The sequence below is a fragment of the Salmo salar genome, chromosome ssa03, assembly GCF_905237065.1.
Source record: "Salmo salar chromosome ssa03, Ssal_v3.1, whole genome shotgun sequence".
In the NCBI taxonomy this organism is placed as follows: domain Eukaryota; kingdom Metazoa; phylum Chordata; class Actinopteri; order Salmoniformes; family Salmonidae; genus Salmo; species Salmo salar.
Window position 1 is genome coordinate 35,944,022 of NC_059444.1, and position 20,819 is coordinate 35,964,840.

At 39.8% G+C, this 20,819-nt stretch overlaps 1 pseudogene; it reads right to left on the reverse strand.

Moving 5' to 3' along the window:
* Nucleotides 1–412: 412 nt before the first annotated feature.
* On the reverse strand, nt 413–19,635 carry LOC106599947 (nuclear autoantigenic sperm protein-like; annotated as a pseudogene).
* Between the last annotated feature and the right edge of the window lie 1,184 nt (nt 19,636–20,819).

Sequence of the window (20,819 nt, forward strand, 5' to 3'; positions counted from 1 at the left end):
AGCGTGAGGCAGCTTGATGTACAAGTACACCCCCTGGACAGGACCCTAGTCTTATTGCGGGGCCTTACCTACAATCTATCTCCTTAATGCTGAGTGCCAAGAGAAGATGCATGTAATTCATAGCCATACATCTATTCCATAGGTATACAAAATTCAATGTGTTTACAGTGCACCACTGATCACTGCGAGGACGAACTGAGCCATTCGTTTAAACTGTTTCAAGAGGTAGATATCTTCCTACCAAATTCCCATTTTAAGTTTCTTTACAATTCAAACAAAGATGATTAATTGGTCAATTGGGTACTCTTTATTAATACAAAAATTACAAATATGAAAAACAAAGCAGAACCAGGTGCACCAAAGAAACATGACATATTTACAACTTGATCTGCATTAGAAGGATGTGATGGCATCAGGCAGTCACCAGGGCTTCACTGGCTGCAGGGAGGAAGCATGAGAAAATAATCACCACACTGAATTCACTGACGATGACTTTGTCATTGCAATCACAAAGAGGCACGTGCTATTGAATGTGGTGATCCATTTAGTGCATTTAAAATTGGTCTAGTAGTAGTACATGTAGGTATTCCATGATATTTACTGTCACTACCTGTGCAGTGGAAAACACAATCAATATATACCTTTCAACCTCCATTTTGTTAACGTGAGTCTCCTGTTTCACCTTTTTGAAGTCACTCCTTTACTAAGCTGTCTTCTGGTTTCCGCTGTTAAATGGTACAAATAGGTGTGTATGTGTAGATGCTAGGGGGAGGACTAGAGGTGTTTTCTGGGAGCAGATATGTTCACGTCACTGACCTTTTTTTCAGACCAGGTGTGAGATGTCGGAGACTGAGGGGCCTTTTCTGTAGATGGACCTGATTTGAATCTGAGTGAGGGGTAGGACGCATAGTCATAGAATATGTTGTTTTAAAACACAAACTAACCAATAAACCTGCCTAAAATCCCAAATTTTAGGCTTACCATAGATGCAAACGTCCCACCGTTTTGAGAACTTCCACTCGGAGCTGGAAACGCTGAACCACCTGCCTGAATAAACAACCAATGAAAGGTGAAATCAAACTTCATGCTAGCCGTATTGCATAAGCTCAAACCTAATTAAGAGAGCCTAAAAAGGTAAGGGGGCTAGAACTAGGTTAATCAATCTGGTTAGATCCCCCTCCATCTCAATCCCCTGCTCACCAGTGTCTCCTGCATCACAGCCTCTGCTGCAGCAGAGGCAGCCATCTTCTGTCCCACTGTGGCGTCTTCCACCTTCTCCTGGATCTCTGTCAGTAGATCCTTCAGCTCCACCGTTTCCTTCCTCTCTTCAACTGCTGCATCGGGCCCCTCTGCTTTTAACACCCCCTGATGCTTGGTTGGGAGACAAACAATGAAAGAGTGTTTGTTACAAGGTAGAAAACTACAATTTTCCAAGAATTAAACCATCTAAACAATTCCTTTTCATTCAAAATAAGAATCACTCATCACATTCACCTCCTTTGCTAGTCTGCTCTTGATGACCCTGGCGGAGTTGGTGAGGTGTTTGATGGCCTGGCTGTACTGGCAGTCAGAGGGGGGGTGAGACCCAGCTGGTAGTGCATCTCGGCCTGGGCTCCCAGCAGCTGGTCCTCCTTACACTCTTTCCTTCAATAAAACAGAAACTCAGGCTCTCAAACTGTTAAGTCGGTCTCGTATACATCTATTCAACGGGTCAAGGTTATTATAGTAAACTAAAAACTGAAACAAACGGAATCTAATCATGAATAAACAATTTAGTAAACTGAAATAAAATTAAGAAACCTGTTTGAAAACCTACAACTATACTGAAACTATTATATTTTACTCCAAAACAAAGTAAAATCAAATTAAACCATCATGAATTATCTTCAGTTTTATATTTTTGGGGAGCAAAATTCGAATGGGGGGGGGTTCAAGCTTTTTTTCAAAGAGGATATTCAAGCTTCTGAATCTGGCAGGTCACATTCTCAATCTCTTCATTCAAAGAATATCATGGACACTCGTACTGACAGTTGTGGCTTCTCTGTGTGAAGTATTGTTGTCTACCTTCTTGCCCTTTGTGCTGTTGTCTGTGCCCAATAATGTTTGTACCATGTTTTGTGCTGCTACCATGTTGTGTTGCTCCATGTTTTTATGTTGTGTTGCTACCATGCTGTGTTATCATGTGTTGCTGCCATGCTATGTTGTTGTCTTAGGTCTCTCTTTATGTGGTGTTTTGTTGTCTCTCTTGTCGGGATGTGTGTTTTGTCCTATATATATATTACTATATATATACTGTATTTAAAAAATTTAAATTAAAAAATAATCCCAGCCCCCGTCCCCGCAGGAGGCCTTTTGCCTTTTGGTAGGCCGTCATTGTCAATAAGAATTTGCTCTTAACTGACTTGCCGAGTTAAATTTAAAAGAAATTGAGATTGACTTTCAACAAGCAGGACCGTAGATATTGGGCACGTTTAAATGGTAAGGCTAAAGTAACCGACTGTAGACAGAAAGCCGAGGAGTGAAGTCGAGGGAGTTGCATCTGCAATAGCCAAAAGTCGGACACTAATATGGTTTTCCAATACCAAGCCTTAGATCAACATGGCAGTGTTGCCATTGTTTATAAAACGTTTTCTTTATAATGTTGAAATAAACATGTATCTAACCCCCATAATCACACACTCACAAACTGAAATAAACAATTGTGTATATTGTACAATCAATTAGTGAGAGAGACTCAAATATTTATTTGTATCTATCTACTATATACATAAATTGTAGCAAATTGGTTTCAGTCATGTCTCACATTCGTTTGGGTCAAACAAAAACACCCTAATGATTGGTTGACAATAGAGCCTCCCACAATGCAGGCCATGGCAGCAGGATGAAGTTTAACCATAACTGCAGAAACTTGCAGTCTTGGGCACAAGTCAGACAATTTTATTCTCCCAGAATGCAACACATTTTGAAAGACTGACCAACGATGGTCACCGACTTGACAAAAGTGATCCACTCTAACATGGCCATTGAGATGAGCACGATGAGACTTTGCTCTCACACACATGTACACGGGTGTGCTTCAAGCTGCTACAACTGGTACCTACAGGACCAAAACAGTGGAGAAGTTTAGCCTCATGCTTCAAAGCTCCAGGGGCCTCATTTATCAATCATGCTTAGGTACAAATCGCTACATAAAGCATGCATGGGATCATTTACACGCAAAGTGTGAAATTTGTCAATAAGTACATTTAATTGTGAGTGTGCATAATTTTACACACAGCCATGACCATACGCAGTGCTGTCATTAGGCCGGGCTTGTTTTTGATCCAGTCCCAATTTTATTTTTTTATATTTCAGTCTGATATAAGTTTCCATAACCACATATCACTTGCACTATAAAGTATTTTAAAAAGTGTTTTACTAACACATTTTTATGCAAAAAATTAACAATACAAGCCCACCTGCAGGGATTAAAAATTAAATAAAAATATAGGACAAAACACACATCACGACAAGAGAGACACCACACCACTACATAAAGAGAGACCTAAGACAACAACATAGCATGGTAGCAACACATCATGATAGCAACACAACATGGAAGCAGCACAACATAGTAGCAGCACAAAACATGGTACGAACATTATTTGGCAGAGACAACAGCACAAAGGGCAAGAAGGTAGATACAACAATACATCATGTGAAGCAGCCACAACTGTTAGTAAGAATGTCCATGATTGAGTCTTTGAATGAAGAGATGGAGATAAAACTGTCCAGTTTGAGTGTTTGTTGCAGCTCGTTCCAGTGACTAGCTGCAGCGAACTGAAAAGAGAAGTAACCCAGGGATGTGTGTGCTTTGGGGATCTTTAACAGAATGTGACTGGCAGAATGGGTGTTGTATATGGAGGATGAGGGCTGCAGTAGGTATCTCAGATAGGGGAGAGTGAGGCCCAAGAGGGTTTTATAAACAAGCAGAGATGACCAGTTTACAGAGTAGTATAGAGTGCAATGATGTGTCCTATAAGGAGCATTGGTGACAAATCTGATGGTCGAATGGTAAAGAACATCTAGCCGCTCGAGAGCACCCTCTCCTGCCGATCTATAAATTACATCTCTGTAATCTAACATGGGTAGGATGGTCATCTGAATCAGGGTTAGTTTGGCAGCTGGGATGAAAGAGGAGCGATTACGATAGAGGAAACCAAGTCTAGTCTGCAGCTTTGATATGTGCTGAGAGAAGGACAGTTTATCGTCTAGCCATACTCCCAAGTGCTTATATGAAGTCACTACCTCAAGCTCTAAACCCTCAGAGGTAGTAATCACACCTGTGGGGAGAGGGGCATTCTTCCTACCAAACCACATGACCTTTGTTTTGGAGGTGTTCAGAACAAGGTTAAGGGCAGAGAATGCTTTTTGGACACCAAGAAAGCTTTGTTGTAGAGCGTTTAAAACAAAATCTGGGGAGGGTCTAGATGAGTATAAGACTGTATCTTCTGCATATAATGGATGAGAGAGCTTCCTACTGCTTGAGCATGTTGATAATGAAAATGTAGAAGTGTGTGGGGCCTAGGATGGAGCCTTGGGGTACTCCCTTGGTGACAGGCAGTGGCTGCGACAGCAGATGTTCTGACTTTATATACTGCACTCTTTGAGAGAGGTAGTTAGCAAACCAGGCCAAAGACTCCTCGGAGACACCAATACTCCTTAGCCGGCCCACAAGAAGGAATGGTCTACCGTATCAAAAGCTTTGGCCAAGTCACTAAAAATAGCAGCATAACATTGCTTAGAGTCAAGTGCAATAGTGACATCATTTAGGACCTTTAAGGTTGCAGTGACACATCCATAACCTGAGCGGAAACCAGATTACATACCCGAGAGAATACTATAGACATCAAGAAAGCCAGTCAGTTGATTATTGACAAGTTTTTCAAACACTTTTGATAAACAGGGCAAAATATAAATTGGCCTATAACAGTTATGATCAGCTTGATCTCCCCCTTTAAATAAAGGACGCACCATGGCTGCCTTCCAAGCAATGGGAACCGCCTCAGAGAAGAGAGACAGGTTACAAAGGTCAGAGATAGGATTGGCGATGATAGGGGCTGCAACCTTAAAGACGAAAGGGTCTAAACCATCTGACCCAGATGTTTTTTGGGGGTCAAGTTTAAGGAGCTCCTTTAGCACCTTGGACTCAGTGACCGCCTGCAGAGAGAAACTTTGTAGCGTGGCAGGGGAAAAAGAGGGAGGAGCATTGGGGATAGACGCATTAGAAGGGGTGGGAGATGATGAAATGTTGGAAGGGCAAGGAGGCAGAGTCAAATAGGAATCCTGACTTAATGAAGTGGTGATTAAAAAGTTCAGCCATGTGCTCCTTGTCAGTAACAACCACATCATCAACATTAAGGGACATGGGTAGCTGTGAGGAGGAGGGTTTATTCTCCAGGTCTTTAACTGTTTTCCAGAACTTCTTGGGGTTATACCCATAGAGAGAACTTCTCCTTAAAGTAACTAACTATGGCCTTCTGAATAGCCTGAGTGCACTTATTTCTAATTTGCCTGAACAAGAGTCAGTCGGCCTGAGTATGCGTGTGCCGAGCGATTTGCCAAATGGAATTCTTGAGGTGGAGTAACTCTGCCAGATCAAATAAAATAAAATGTTATTGGTCACATACACATGGTTAGCAGATGTTACTGTGAGTGTAGCGAAATGCGTATGCTTCTAGATACGACAGTGCAGCAGTATCTAACAGGTAATATCTCACAATTCCACAACAAAACCTAATATCTGACATATTCCACAACAAAACCGAATACACACAATCTAGTAAAGGAATGGAATAAGAATATATAAGTATAAAATATATGGATGAGCAGTGACAGAGCGACTAAAATTCAATTGATAGTGAAGGATACAGTATACATTATATTCAGTTGAAGTCGGAAGTTTACATACACTTAGGTTGGAGTCATTAAAACTTCTTAAGGCTAGGGGGCAGTATTTTGACGTCCGGATGAAAAGCGTGCCCAAAGTAAACTGCCTGTTACTCAGGCCCAGAAGCTAGGATATGCATTTGGATAAAAAACACTCTAACATTTCTAAAACTGTTAAAATAATGTCTGTGAGTATAACAGAACTGATTTTGGCAGGTGAAAACCCGAGGACAAACCATCCAGGGAAAAATAAAATTGAAGTCATAGGATTTTCCAATAGTTTTCTACGGGAAAACCTATTTATTAGGAACCTGGTTGCAGTTCCTATGGCTTCCACTAGATGTCAACAGTCTTTAGAAATTGGTCGATGTTTTTATTTTGAGAAATGAAGAAGTAGTGCTATTCATTCCATGTGTCACTCTGAAGGTCCCTACTATTTTGGTGCGCGTGAACAGGAGCGCGCTCAGTGTTATTTTTCTTCGGTATTGGAAACAGGTTATCCCGTCTTAAATTTGATCGATTATTTACATTTTAGGATACCTGAGGTTGGATTAGGAACATTGTTTGAAATGTTTGGACCAACTTTACAGGTAACTTATCAGATACTTTGTAGTTATGTTGGGCGAGTTGGAACCGGTGTATTTCTGAATCAAACGCGCCAAATAAATTGACATTTTGGGGATATAAAGGAATTTATCGAACAAAACAACCATTCATTGTGTCACTGAGACATTTGTGATTGCAAAAAGAAGATCTTCAAAGGTAAGGCATTTATTATATCGTTATTTCTGACTTTTGTGTCGCACCTGCCTGGTTGAAAAATTATTTTCATGTGTTTGTATGCGGGGCGCTGTCCTCAGATAATCGCATGGTCTGCTTTCGCCGTAAAGCCTTTTTGAAATCTGACACAGCGGCTGGATTAACAAGAATTTAAGCTTTATTTTGATGTATTACACTTATATTTTCATGAATGTTGAATATTGATATTTCTGTAGTTTGAATTTGGCGCTCTGCAATTTCACTGAATGTTGTCAAACCTATCCCGCTAACGAGATTGGCGTGTGAAGGGATCACTAAGAGGTTAAAACTCGTATTTCAACCACTCCACGAATTTCTTGTTAACAAACTATAGTTTTGGCAAATCGGTTAGGACATCTACTAGTCATTTTTCCAACAATTGTTTACAGACAGATTATTTCACTTATAATTCACTGTATCACAATTCCACTGAGTCAGAAGTTTACATACACTCATTTGAAAGTGCCTATAAAAAGCTTGGAAAATTCCAGAAAATTATGTCATGGCTTTAGAAGTTTCTAATAGGCTAATTGACATAATTTGAGTCAATTGGAGGTGTACCTGTGGAGGTATTTCAAGGCCTATCTAGCACTGGAGTAATATGATCAAATTTTTTGGTTCTAGTCAGGATTCTAGCAGCCGTATTTAGCACTAACTGAAGTTTATTTAGTGCTTTATCCGGGTAGCTGGAAAGTAGAGCATTGCAGTAGTCCAACCTAGAAGTAACAAAGGAATGGATTAATTTTTCTGCGTCATTTTTGGACAAAAAAAGCTGTCCTTGAAACAGTCTTGATATGTTCTTCAAAAGAGAGATCAGGGTCCAAAGTAACGCCGAGGTCCTTCACAGTTTTATTTGAGACGACTGTACAACCATCCAGATTAATTGTCAGATTCAACAGAAGATCTCTTTGTTTCTTGGGACCTAGAACAAGCATCTCTGTTTTGTCCGAGTTTAAAAGTAGAAAGTCTGCAGCCATCCACTTCCTTATGTCTAAGACACAGGCTTCTAGCGAGGGCAATTTTGGGGCTTCACCATGTTTCAATGAAATGTACAGCTGTGTGTCATCCGCATAGCAGTGAAATTTAACATTATGTTTTCGAATGACATCCCCAAGAGGTAAAATATATAGTGAAAACAATAGTGGTCCTAAAACGGAACCTTGAGGAACACCGAAATTTACAGTTGATTTGTCAGAGGACAAACCATTCACAGAGACAAACTGATATCTTTCCGACAGATAAGATCTAAACCAGGCCAGAACTTGTCCATGTAGACCAATTTGAGTTTCCAATCTCTCCAAAAGAATGTGGTGACCGATGGTATCAAAAGCAGCACTAAGATCTAGGTGCACGAGGACAGATGCAGAGCCTCGGTCTGACGTCATTAAAAGGTAATTTACCACCTTCACAAGTGCAGTCTCAGTGCTATGATGGGGTCTAAAACCAGACTGAAGCGTTTCGTATACATTGTTTGTCTTCAGGAAGGCAGTGAATTGCTGCGCAACAGCTTTTTCAAAAAATGTTGAGAGGAATGGAAGATTCGATATAGGCCGATAGTTTTTTATAATTTCTGGGTCAAGATTTGGCTTTTTCAAGAGAGGCTTTATTACTGCCACTTTTAGTGAGTTTGGTACACATCCGGTGGATAGAGAGCCGTTTATTATGTTCAACATAGGAGGGCCAAACACAGAAAGCAGCTCTTTCAGTAGTTTAGTTGGAATAGGGTCCAGTATGCAGCTTGAAGGTTTAGAGGCCATGATTATTTTCATCATTGTGTCAAGAGATATAGTACTAAAACACTTTAGTGGCTCCCTTGAACCTAGGTCCTGGCAGGGTTGTGCAGACTCAGGACAACTGAGCTTTGGAGGAATACGCAGATTTAAAGAGGAGTCCGTAATTTGCTTTCTAATGATCATGATCTTTTCCTCAAAGAAGTTCCTCAAAGAAGTTCATGAATTCATTTAAAATAAAGCAAACTGGATGGAATATGGAGAAAAATGCACAAAATTCTTCCTGAATCTCCAATACAGGAACGCTAACAAAAATAATTTGCAGAAACTCGTTACTGAAGACGGAGTCATCTATGATTCCCCCGAATGATATTTAAAAGAGGAAGCTAATTATTTTGGGCAGATGTTCTCTTTTCCGTCTCATCCTTTCCCACTGAATGAAGATTATGGTAAGGAATTCTTTCCAAATAATATAAAAAATGAAAAATTAACAAATGTACAGAAAGATCAGTGCGAAGGTCAAATTACAGAGGAAGAACTTTTTGAGGCTATTAAATCCTTTCAGTCTGGAAAAACCCCAGGGCTTGATGGCATACCGGTAGAGGTATATGAAGAAGTTTTTGATATACTAAAAGCTCCATTGTTAGATTGTTTTAACTACTCCTATAGAAATGGTAGCCTGTCAGGTACTCAGGAGGAAGGTCTGATTTCTCTATTATTAAAACAAGACCCAGATGGCAAATAAAAAGACCCAGTCTATCTAAAAAACTGGAGGCCCCTTACACTTCAATGTTGTGATGCAAAAATACTAGCAAAATGCATAGCACTCAGAATTAAAAGGGTTTTACCAGGTATTGTTCATCCTGATCAGACAGGTTTTTTACGTGGACGATACATTGGAGATAATATACGACAACTACTAGAAATAATAGAAAATCATGAAACATATAAGAAGCCAGGAATGGTATTTATAGCCGATTTTGAGAAGGCATTTGATAAAGTAAGACTGGAATTTATTTATAAATGCCTGGATTTTTTCAATTTCGGTAATTCTCTTATAAAATGGGTAAAAATAATGTATAGCAACCCCAGGTGTAAAATAGTAAATAACAGCTACTTCTCAGAGAGTTTTGAATTGTCAAGAGGAGTTAAACAAGGGTGTCCGCTGTCACCTTATCTATTCGTTATGGCCATGGAAATGCTAGCTATTAAAATCAGATTGTAACGATCGTCTGGAAGAGGGGACCAAGATGCAGCGTGGTAAGTGGTCATAATGATTTTTAATGAGACACTTCAAAAACAAACAGGAAAACGAAAGCCAACAGTTCTGCCAGGTGAACACACACAAGACAGAAAACAACTACCCACATAACCCCAAAGGAAAACAGGCTGCCTAAGTATGATTCCTAATCAGAGACAACGATAGACAGCTGCGTCTGATTAGGAACCCTACTCGGCCCAAAACAAAGAAATACAAAAACATAGAAAAAGGAACATAGAACGCCCACCCAATGTAACACCCTGGCCTAACCAAAATTAAGAACAAAAAACCCTCTCTATGGCCAGGGCGTTACACAGATCCAATAACAACATTAGAGGATTAGAAATCCAAGGCTTAAAAACAAAGGTGTCCATGTATGCCGATGACTCAAGTTTTATATTAAGTCCGCAAGCTAGATCCCTGCAATGTCTCATTAAAGATCTAGATAACTTTTCTGTACTCTCTGGACTAAAACCTAATTATGATAAGTGTACAATATTATGTATTGGATCCTTAAAAAATACAACTTTTACATTACCCTGCAGTTTACCTATAAAATGGGCTGATGGTGAAGTAGACATACTCGGTATTCATATCACAAAATATATAAATAAGCTCTCCACAATGAATTTCAATATAAAACTTGTAAAAATAGACAAGATCTTGCAACCATGGAGAGGTAAATACCTGTCTATTTATGGAAAAATTGCCCTGATTAACTCCTTAGTCGTATCTCCAGTTTACGAACTTACTTATGGCGCTGCCTACTCCTGTGGATTCGTTTTCAAATCATATGAGCAAAAAATATTTTGCTTTATCTGGGACGCTAAACCAGACAAAATAAAACATGCCTAGCTATTTAATAAATATGAATTGGGTGGGTTGAGATTATTAAATATAAAAGCACTAAACCTCTCTAAAAGCTTCACTCATTCAAAAGTTTTATTTGAACCCTAAATGGTTCTCAAGTAGATGACTAAGAAAAGCTCATCCATTGTTTAAAAATTGCCTTTTTGCCTTTGTGCAGATTGCCATGTCTCATTTTCGATTAAATGAAAATGATACTTTTTTCAAAATATCTCCTTTTTCAAACAAGCATTGCAGAGCTGGCTACAATTTCAATTTCATCCCCCTGAAAAGATAGAATATATTACAACAAATATTATGGCTGAACTCAAATGTGCTGGTTGATAAAATACCTGTATTTATGGGAAAGATGTTTGAAAAGGGTATTTTGTTCTTAAATTATATTGTAAATTGGAATGGTAGAGTTATGTCCTTCATGGAGTTATCAGAATTGTATGGAAAGGTCTGCTCAATCCAAGAGTACAACCAATTGATTACAGCATTGCCCCAAAAATGGAGGAGGCGGGTGGCAGCGGGAGGAGGTAGGGAACTGGTCTGTCTGCCCAATATAAAGGATAAAAACTGGCGGAGGTGTCACAGCTGTCGTGGAAGAGAGAATGGGACCAAGGCGCAGCGGGTTGCGTGCTCAACATATTTATTATACAAAAATGCGAACACCACGGAAAAACAATAAACAAACTAACGACAGGAACAGAGCAGCAGGCTCAACAAAAGCAGTGCTCACAAACAACTACCCACAAGTGACAAACAAAAACACACACCTATTTATTGGACTCCCAATCAGAGGCAACTAGAAACACCTGCCTCCAATTGAGAGTCCAGCACCCAACCTACACATAGAAAAACTACCCTAGAATATACACATAGAAATACAAACCTAGACCAGTGACCAAAAACCCCGTAATACATAAATAAACTACCCTCTGCCATGTCCTGACCAAACTACAATAACAAAATATCCTCTATACTGGTCAGGACGTGACAGGAGGAATAAAAATAGCATAAATAGCAAAGTATACCAGTTTCATTTGAGGACCAGAATGTTGACAACTGTGCCATACAGATTGCAAAATAGTTGGGAAGAGATTTTTTATGTACTGATTCCATGGTACAGGGTGTATGAGTTGATATATAAAACAACGCAAGATTCAAGACTTCATGCTTTTCAGATAAAATTATTATATAGAATTCTTGCCACAAAATGTTGAATATTTGGGGCATAAAATCATCGAAGCTCTGCTGATTTTGTTGTGAGGATACAGAATCAATAGACCATTTATTTTGATCTTGCCCTCAGGTAGCCTGTTTCTGGTCTCAGGTTCAGGAATGGCTGAAAATGCATAGCATTGATCTAAAATTGACCCTAGAAATAGTACTGTTAGGAGATCTGGAGAGACCGGGTCAGTCAATTACTAATATACTAATACTCTTGGTAAAATAATTTATCTTCAACTCGCAATCTGTGGATTCTATTTGATTAGATAGATTGAAAATGTACATTAAACATCACAGTATAGTTGCGTAGAAACCCGAAGTGGGTCGCCAGCAGAGATAGATGGGATGGGCTGAGGGAAGCTGAAGGTTGGCATTGTGGAATTGGAGACAAGTGGGAGTGGAGTTGCTGTGTGAGAGATAGAATGATGGCCAAAGATAAAAGTTTTTTTTTAAATGTAAAAGAAAGTCAAAATAAATCATAATAAAAAGTACATTTGACTGACACTAAGTGGCAGTGTTTTTACAACTAATGCCGGTTTGCCGTGCAGGTGTTTGTACACATGCATATACACACACTCTCATTCAAATAAACACAAACAAGAACACACACATGTAATAGTGCCAGACATGCACACAAACATAAAGTAGGCATTGCTGTTATGATTTCAGTTGTCCTTTATGTCCTTTGTTTTAAATGTTGCATTGTTGTTTGCTGTTTTCTTCTGTCTTTTCCCTTTTTCTCTTTAGTTCATTCTCTTGGTTGTTGGTGCATTGGGGGGTTCTTGGGGGTGGGGAATGGAATTATTATTATTTATTTATTTATTTTTCTTCCAGGGGGACTGTGGGAGCGGTCTCGAATGGTTGAGGGACAGCTATTGGGGAACGGTGGGGGGATCTTGGAGGGTTGGGTTCACGTTTTTTGGCCTGGTGGTAGATCGGTCAACATGCCCTTGAGCAGGGCATTGACCCTGGATGCTTCTGTGTGTCGCTCTGAATGGGAATCTGTTGGATGACTGGTATAATGTAGTTATTGAGCGGTTTCACTGCAAGTATATTGTATGTTTCAATTAGTCAATAAATAATAAAAAATTAAAAAATTAAAATAGACTGTTGGAAAAGCATTCCAGTTGAAGCTGGTTGAGAGAATGCCAAGAGTATGCAAAGCTGTCATCAAGGCAAAGGGTGGCTACTTTGAACAATCTAAAATATATTTTGATTTGTTTAACACTTTCTTGGTTACTACATGATTCCATATGTGTTATTTCATAGTTTTGACGTCTTTAATATTAAAAAAATAAAATAAAATAAAGAAAAACTCTTGAATGAGTAGCTTTGTACAAACTTTTGACTGGTACTGTATGTAAATATGATTTTTCAGTTTTTAATTCATAATAAATTAGTAACATTTAAAAATAAAAAAGATCGCTTTGTCATTATGGGGTAGTGTGTAGATTGATGAGGGGGAAAATAAATGTCATCCATTTTAGAATAAGGCTGCAACATAACAAAATGTGGAAAAAGTCAAGCAGTCTGAATACTTTCCGAATGCACTGTATTTGAAAAATCTATCATTCGCAATGGATTTAAAAAATACTTTGTTGATTTGTGTGTACGTGGTGTTGTGGTGCACATAGTAAGTTAAGACAATCAGAAATAAGACATTGCCATATGGCACCATATGGCCCACGCACAGAGTCAATGTGCGTGGGCACCAGTGTCGAGGTAACTATGGTAATATGTACATGTAGGTAGAGTTATTAAAGTGACTATGCATAGATAATAACAGAGAGTAGCAGCAGCGTAGATGCTTTTCACTGAAAGCCGCAACTCAATCAGTTAGACCTATTGCATGCATGCGCACTGCCCAAATTGTGGGCTTCCCAAACACACAAACAATCCACAGCTATTTTTTTTAAAGAAGCTAATGATTCTCTGTGGCTAAGTAATGACCTCTGGTGAAGTATTTTGAATGATTGTATTTAGACAGGAGTAATTATATCATTTTGTCGAAACATCAATTTACTTTAGGGCATTAAAGCATCCTAACAGCGCACTGTCACACCCGCCAAATTTTCTTTCCAATTCGCAAGAGGCAGACACCAGAAATCTATATATAATGACGAGATGCTCATGTCTCCGCCCTAACAAAGGGAGTCTTTGTCCCAAAGGTAGCGACAAGTTTAGGTCTACATATTATTCCCATAGAATACTGGACAGATTTTGGCGAAAGTAACCCCTCTCGCTTCGCCTTTTCCTCTCTGCTGAAACTATATCACCGGAGAAAGCATCAGAGGGAGGGAAATAGCGCCCCTCTATATGTAGCCCATGTATCTGATGCTCTCTGGACAGAAATAGTATAACATGCCATACTGCTTTGGTCCAGAACAGCATCACATACATGGTCAACACATAATGAGACAGAGGGACGCTGCTTCGCTCACTCGGATGCTTTAACTGAGGTTGATGTGTATTTCTATCGGCGCGCGTCTAGGTCAAATAAATTATACATATTTCAATATTTTATTTGGATGGGTAAAGAAGTACGGTAAGGCGAGCAGGCCGGGCGCGCCCATAACGCCGCCCCTCACGTGTTCCAGAGAGTATAGGGTGTTCCAGAGTAGAGAGACCCACAGTAGCAACTGTAATTCAGAACTGGCAGTGTCTGCTGTGACAGGTGGGAAGGTGCAAATTACCTGAAAAATATATAATCTCTCAATGTTATAATCTCTCAATGTTAATCTCAAAGTGCACCAAATTCATGCATTTAACTGTTAAAATTATTTACTTTTTTGCTGAGAGAGAATGCCCACGGACACCTCTACTGGCTTTGCATACGCACAATGCCAAGGGGTGGAATATGGAAACTCGCTTGTCAAGCATAGAATGTGGAAAATATACACAATGTTTCAAATGTGTGAAATTGAGAGAGTAATAGTGTAATAATTGTTCGATTTCATTGCATTTCCATTGAGAATTCATGCAGCATACCTTGACAGGCTATGTCATGTAATTTGACCACATCAGTGCATTTATTACGATAATAATCCATATAACGTATGGTAATTTGTTAAATTAGAGGCACATGTGAAAGGGAAACCATTGCTGAAACACTATAAAAGACAGATAGTGGGAAATTGAATAAGAGATGGCTGACCTTGCTCTGTTGGAAGATTTGGCACACGCTGCATTTTGCAGGGCGCGTTTTTAGAGACAGGTGGGACTTTTTTTGCAGAAAGTACAGATTTGTTTTGGGAAACGATATCTGATGAGCCAATCTTGTAGGATTTTTGCGAGGTTTTAGAACCTACTTTGGAAAGGCAAACATGCCATTCCGGTGCACATCCAAGTGCTATCCATGCACCGTCAGGTTTTTGGCAACGGCGCTTTTCAGCGGGAGCTTGAGGATTGGCATCTCACAGCCCTCGATGAGCAAGTGTTTTGGTTGCAATCAGCAAAAGGAACAGTAACATACGATTTCCATACACCATCACACAGCAGGTTGAAGTCAAGAGGGGTTTCTTTGCCATTAATGGGTTTCCCACATTGCCATAAAAGCACCATCCCAAAACGAGTTCAACTATGTGAACAGAAAAGACTTACACTCTTAATGCGCAGGTAATAGGTTGTAAATGCTCCAAAGACGCTACTTAATGTATTGGCCAAGTGGAACGCACGACTTGTTCCTTCTGCAGAACAGCAATGTTGGCCTATACTCCTACAGAAGGGCGCTGATGAGGATGGATGGCTTATTGGTGAGTGTTGCCTACTTATTTGAAGTATATTTTCCATTGCTTAAGAAACTTGCATTGTCCTAATGGTCCTCTCTTTGTAACTATGCTTTTATTTTTACTGGTCAAGCCACAACTGAGCAAGCCAAATAACACATTTTGGTTGTAAATCAATATCTGACAATAGCGCCTCTGAAGCGATTTTTTTTGTTACCTTTTTTGGGTTGCGCTGTTGTATTTCATGCACAGGAGGTCGGCGACACCTTAATTGGGGAGGACGGGCTCGTGGTAATGGCAGGGGCTGAATCAGTGGTTTGATGCCACTCCATCCCGCGCTGTTCCAGCAGCCTCCACTGATTTCATAGTACAGCATTATACATTCCTCACAGGATTTAAAGTAATGATTTTAACAATATGGTTAATTAGGGTTGTTTCGAAATGCAAAAAGCCAAGGTCATGCACAAGCACTGATAACAATTGGTATTTATCAATGTTATCTCCTACCAGTGTGCTTATGACACTCACAGGGTTGTTTAATAAATCACACTTATTCTATGTGTACAAACATTCTAAATTCTGTCCGTAAGTAGTATTTTAGAATAGTTACTAAGCAATATTGATAAATGAAGCCCCTGGTTGTTGCGGAAAATATCTCACTACTACTGTTTACTTCGTGCATCTCGCTGAGTCTACCTGTAAACCTAACCTAACCTATGACTTGACCTATCACCTTATGCATTACTGCCCCAGTGGCAAGAAGTGACATCCCCAAAAACTATGCAACACATACAGATGAAGTCAGACATTTACTTACACTTAAGTTGGAGTCATTAAAACTCGTCTTTCAACCTCTCTACAACTTTCTTGTTAACAAACTATCATTTTGGCAAGTCGGTTAGGACATCTACTTTGTGCATGACACAAGTACTTTTTCCAACAATTGTTTACAGACAGATTATTTCACTTATAATTCACTGTCACAATTCCAGTGGGTCAGAAGTTTACCTACACTAAGTTGACTGTGCCTTTAAACAGCTTGGAAAATTCCAGAAAATTATGTCATGACTTTAGAAGCTTCTGATAGGCTAATTGACATCATTTGAGTCAATTGGAGGTATACCTGTGGATGTATTTCAAGGCCTACCTTCATACTCATACTTCATTCTTTGCTTGACATCATGGGAAAATCAAAAGAAATCAGCTAAGACCTCAGAAAAAAATTGTAGACCTCCACAAGTCTGGTTCATTCATGGGAACAAATTCCAACCCCCTGAAGGTACCACGTTCATCTCTACCAACAATAGTACACAAGTATAAACACCATGGGACCACACAGCCGTCATACCACTCTGGAAGGAGACGCGTTCTGTCTCCTAGAGATGAACGTACTTTGGTGCGAAAAGTGCAAATCAATCCCAGAACAACAGCAAAGGACCTTGTGAAGATGCTGGAGGAAACAGGTACAAAAGTATCTATATCCACAGTAAAACGAGTCCTATATCGATATAACCTGAAAGGCTGCTCAGCATGAAGAAGCCACTGCTCCAAAACCGCCATAAAAAAGACAGACTACGGTTTGCAACTGCACATGGGGACAAAGATCGTACTTTTTGGAGAAATGTCCTCTGGTCTGATGAAACAAAAATAGAACTGTTTGGCCATAATGACCATTGTTATGTTTGGATAAAAAAGGGGGAGGCTTGCAAGCCAAAGAACACCATCCCAACCGTGAAGCACGGGGGTGGCAGCATCATGTTGTGGGGGTGCTTTGCTGCAGGAGGGACTGGTGCACTTCACAAAGTAGATGGCATCACGAGGAAGGAATATTATGTGGATATATTGAAGCAACATCTCAAGACATCAGTCAGGAAGTTAAAGCTTGGTCGCAAATGGGTCTTCCAAATGGACAATGACGCCAAGCATACTTCCAAAGTTGTGGCAAAATGGCTTAAGGACAACAAAGTCACGGTATTGGAATGGCCATCACAAAGCCCTGACCTCAAGCCTATAGAAAAGTTGTGGGCAGAACTGAAAAGCGTGTGCGAGCAAGGAGACCTACAAACCTGACTCAGTTACACCAGCTCTGTCAGGAGGAATGGGCCAAAATTCACCCAACTTATTGTGGGAAGCTTGTGGAAGGTCACCTGAAACATTTGACCCAAGTTAAACAATTTAAAGGCAATGCTACCAAATACTAATTGAGTGTATGTAAACTTCTGACCCACTGGGAATGTGATGAAAGAAATAAAATCTGAAATAAATCATTCTCTTTACTATTATTCTGACATTTCACATTCTTAAAATAAAGTGTTGATCCTAACTGACCTAAGACAGGGAATTTTTACTAGGATTAAATGTCAGGAATTGTAAAAAAGTTTAAATGTATTTGGCTAAGGTGTATGTACATTTCCGACTTCAACTGTAAATGGCTCCTAGCCTCGCGCACATAGGCTACTTTCTGTCCCTAACACTAAAACTAAAAACAAAATAGGAATGTTTTGATAGAACTTAAAAGTAAATAAAAAAAATAGTTAAGTAGATCAGAAAACTAACTGAAATTAAACTGAATTTCAAACTAAAAATCTTAAAACGAATAGAAATAAAAACAAATATAAAAACACAACTATAATAACCTTGCTGAATTGCTCAATGGCTGAGTTAAAAAGTACACAACTAGAGCCTTCAAACTCAACTATGGACCTTGAAGCCAGTTCCACTGCATTTTTCCATTGGCCGTTAGTAGTGTCAGAACCATTAACATGGCCGTTAGTGGTGTCAGAACCATTAACATGGCCGTTAGTGGTGTCAGAACCATTAACATGGCCGTTAGTGGTGTCGTCACCATTAACATGGCCGTTAGTAGTGTCAGAACCATTAACATGGCCGTTAGTGGTGTCAGAAACATTAACATGGCCGTTAGTGGTGTCAGAACCATTAACATGGCCGTTAGTGGTGTCGTAACCATTAACATGGCCGTTAGTAGTGTCAGAACCATTAACATGGCCGTTAGTGGTGTCAGACCCATTAACATGGTCGTTAGTGGTGTCAGAACCATTAACATGGCCGTTAGTGGTGTCAGAACCATTAACATGGCCGTTAGTGGTGTCAGAACCATTAACATGGTCGTTAGTGGTGTCAGAACCATTAACATGGCCATTAGTGGTGTCAGAACCATTAACATGGCCGTTCTCAGTCTGTCCCTCATTGTCTCCTCCACTGTGATCTTATCTGAATCTGCCTTTCTCACCGTTCTTCTCTTTTGTCATGGCGTTATAGACCTGAACTCTGAGCTCATCCCTGGTCTTCTCTGTGATAAATTGAGATGCGTGTAAGAATCAAAAGATGGTAAAATGTGACTACTACATTATACATTGAAGTTATTTTGCAGATGCTCTTATCCAGAGCAAGTAGGGTTCAGTGCCTTGATCAAGGGCACATCAACAGATTTTTCACATAGTCTGCTCAGGGATTTGAACCAGCGACCTTTCAGTTACTGGCACAAAGCTTTTAACCGCTAGGCGACCTGCTGCCCTATAAATAGCATTAATCTGATCTACGGCATTATCTGATCTACAGCATTATCTTCACTATCAGAGAGATCAGCACAACCACTAGGCCAAATTGTATAATTAGGCAAGCGTTAACTACTTGTGAGGTTTAACAATTCAGAATGCTTACCGTCATTGGGCTTCTCTTCCTCATCTTCTTCAGGAACCCTCATCAGAGCATTCCCCAAGACACCGTTCTCCATCCTGCTTCACAATGAAAGCCTACCTGGCCAGCTCCAGGAGAGGTTTACCACACATGAAGAAAGCCTCTCCTCACTCATCTGCTGCTGTTCACCATACTTCTTGGCTTTGGAAAGATAAATAGGGCAAAGTTATTGATTAGGACATTAATTACAAATTGGAAATGATTTTACAGACAGATTGCTTGAACTGTGTGTGTGTGTGTGTGTGTGTGTGTGTGTGTGTGTGTGTGTGTCTTCCAGCCCTACTCACAGCATCCCGCAGGCTTCTTGGAGGACCTTGACTGCTGACACCACATCCCCCATGATGAGATGTCTTTTCTCTGTGCCAATGAGTTTATTTGCCTCCTCCATGAGCATTGTGTAGAACTGAGAAAAAACATTGATAAACAAACCATGTTTGCTGTCTGTTTATTGCCACTAACAAGGTGTCTAGTTAGCTAACTAACGTTTGCTCGCTAGTTTACGTTAAACATTGGCAAACAATATTCAGCTGTCAAAGGTAACATGAAATCCATTGACAATAGTTTATTCACTATGCGGTGAAACACTGCTAGCTTCTCAATCTCAGTAGTGCATTTTCGTGAGCGCTGTTCAGTGATCTTGACCATCACAAATTAAACTAAATGAATGGTAAACATTTACATACAGTGAATGCGCGTGTAATAGTTGATCAGAGACAGGCACATCACTCTGCCAATCTTGCAGATAATTTCCGGTCAACTTCAGCTTGGGGAAACCGCAGGAGAAAAATGAAAGGTGCTGTGACACATTTTTACATCTGTCGAATGATGACAAATAATGATGCCATATTCATATTTTCTTGACAATATCACAACAAATAATGGAGAAATAGCTCAAAAAAGATGATGGTCAGATGATTAGCAACATGTAAAATAGCACTTATTTTAAAACTTACTTGGGAGAAAGTGTGGCAACAAGAGTAGTAGCACAGGAAAATAGTTAGGGTGGCAGGTAGCCTAGTGGTTAGAGTGTTGAGCCACTAACCAAAAGGTTGCTGGATTGAATCCCTGAGCTGACATGGTCAAAATCTGTTGCTCTGAACAAGGCAGTTAACCCACTGTTCCCCGGTAGGCTGTCATTGTAAATAATAATTTGTTCTTAACTGACTTGCCTAGATAAATATAACATTAGTGTAATAAGGAAATCTGCACTACTTTGCCTACAGGTGGGGCTTTAGAAATCTATCCAGCTCACATCAGTCCCTATCAAAAGAACACTCATTGAGACTGAGCTCTTTGAGCCCTTCACTATGGCACCTGCCATGCATTCATTTGATTGAACTCCAGTATGCATGAGATGCAAGCCTTTAGTCTACAGGTAAGCTATCTATCGGGAAGGAGACATCAGAGAGGATGAGAGTTGAAAACAACTCAGAGGGGTTCTGTTACCACACACCACACATTTCTCTCGAGGATTTTTGTCAGGCCTGCCGTTAATACTAATTTGCCTAAGCCCTAAGGGAACCAATAACATTAAATCAGAGACATTAGCTCTGTTGGGCCTGTATGCTGCTAGCCAAG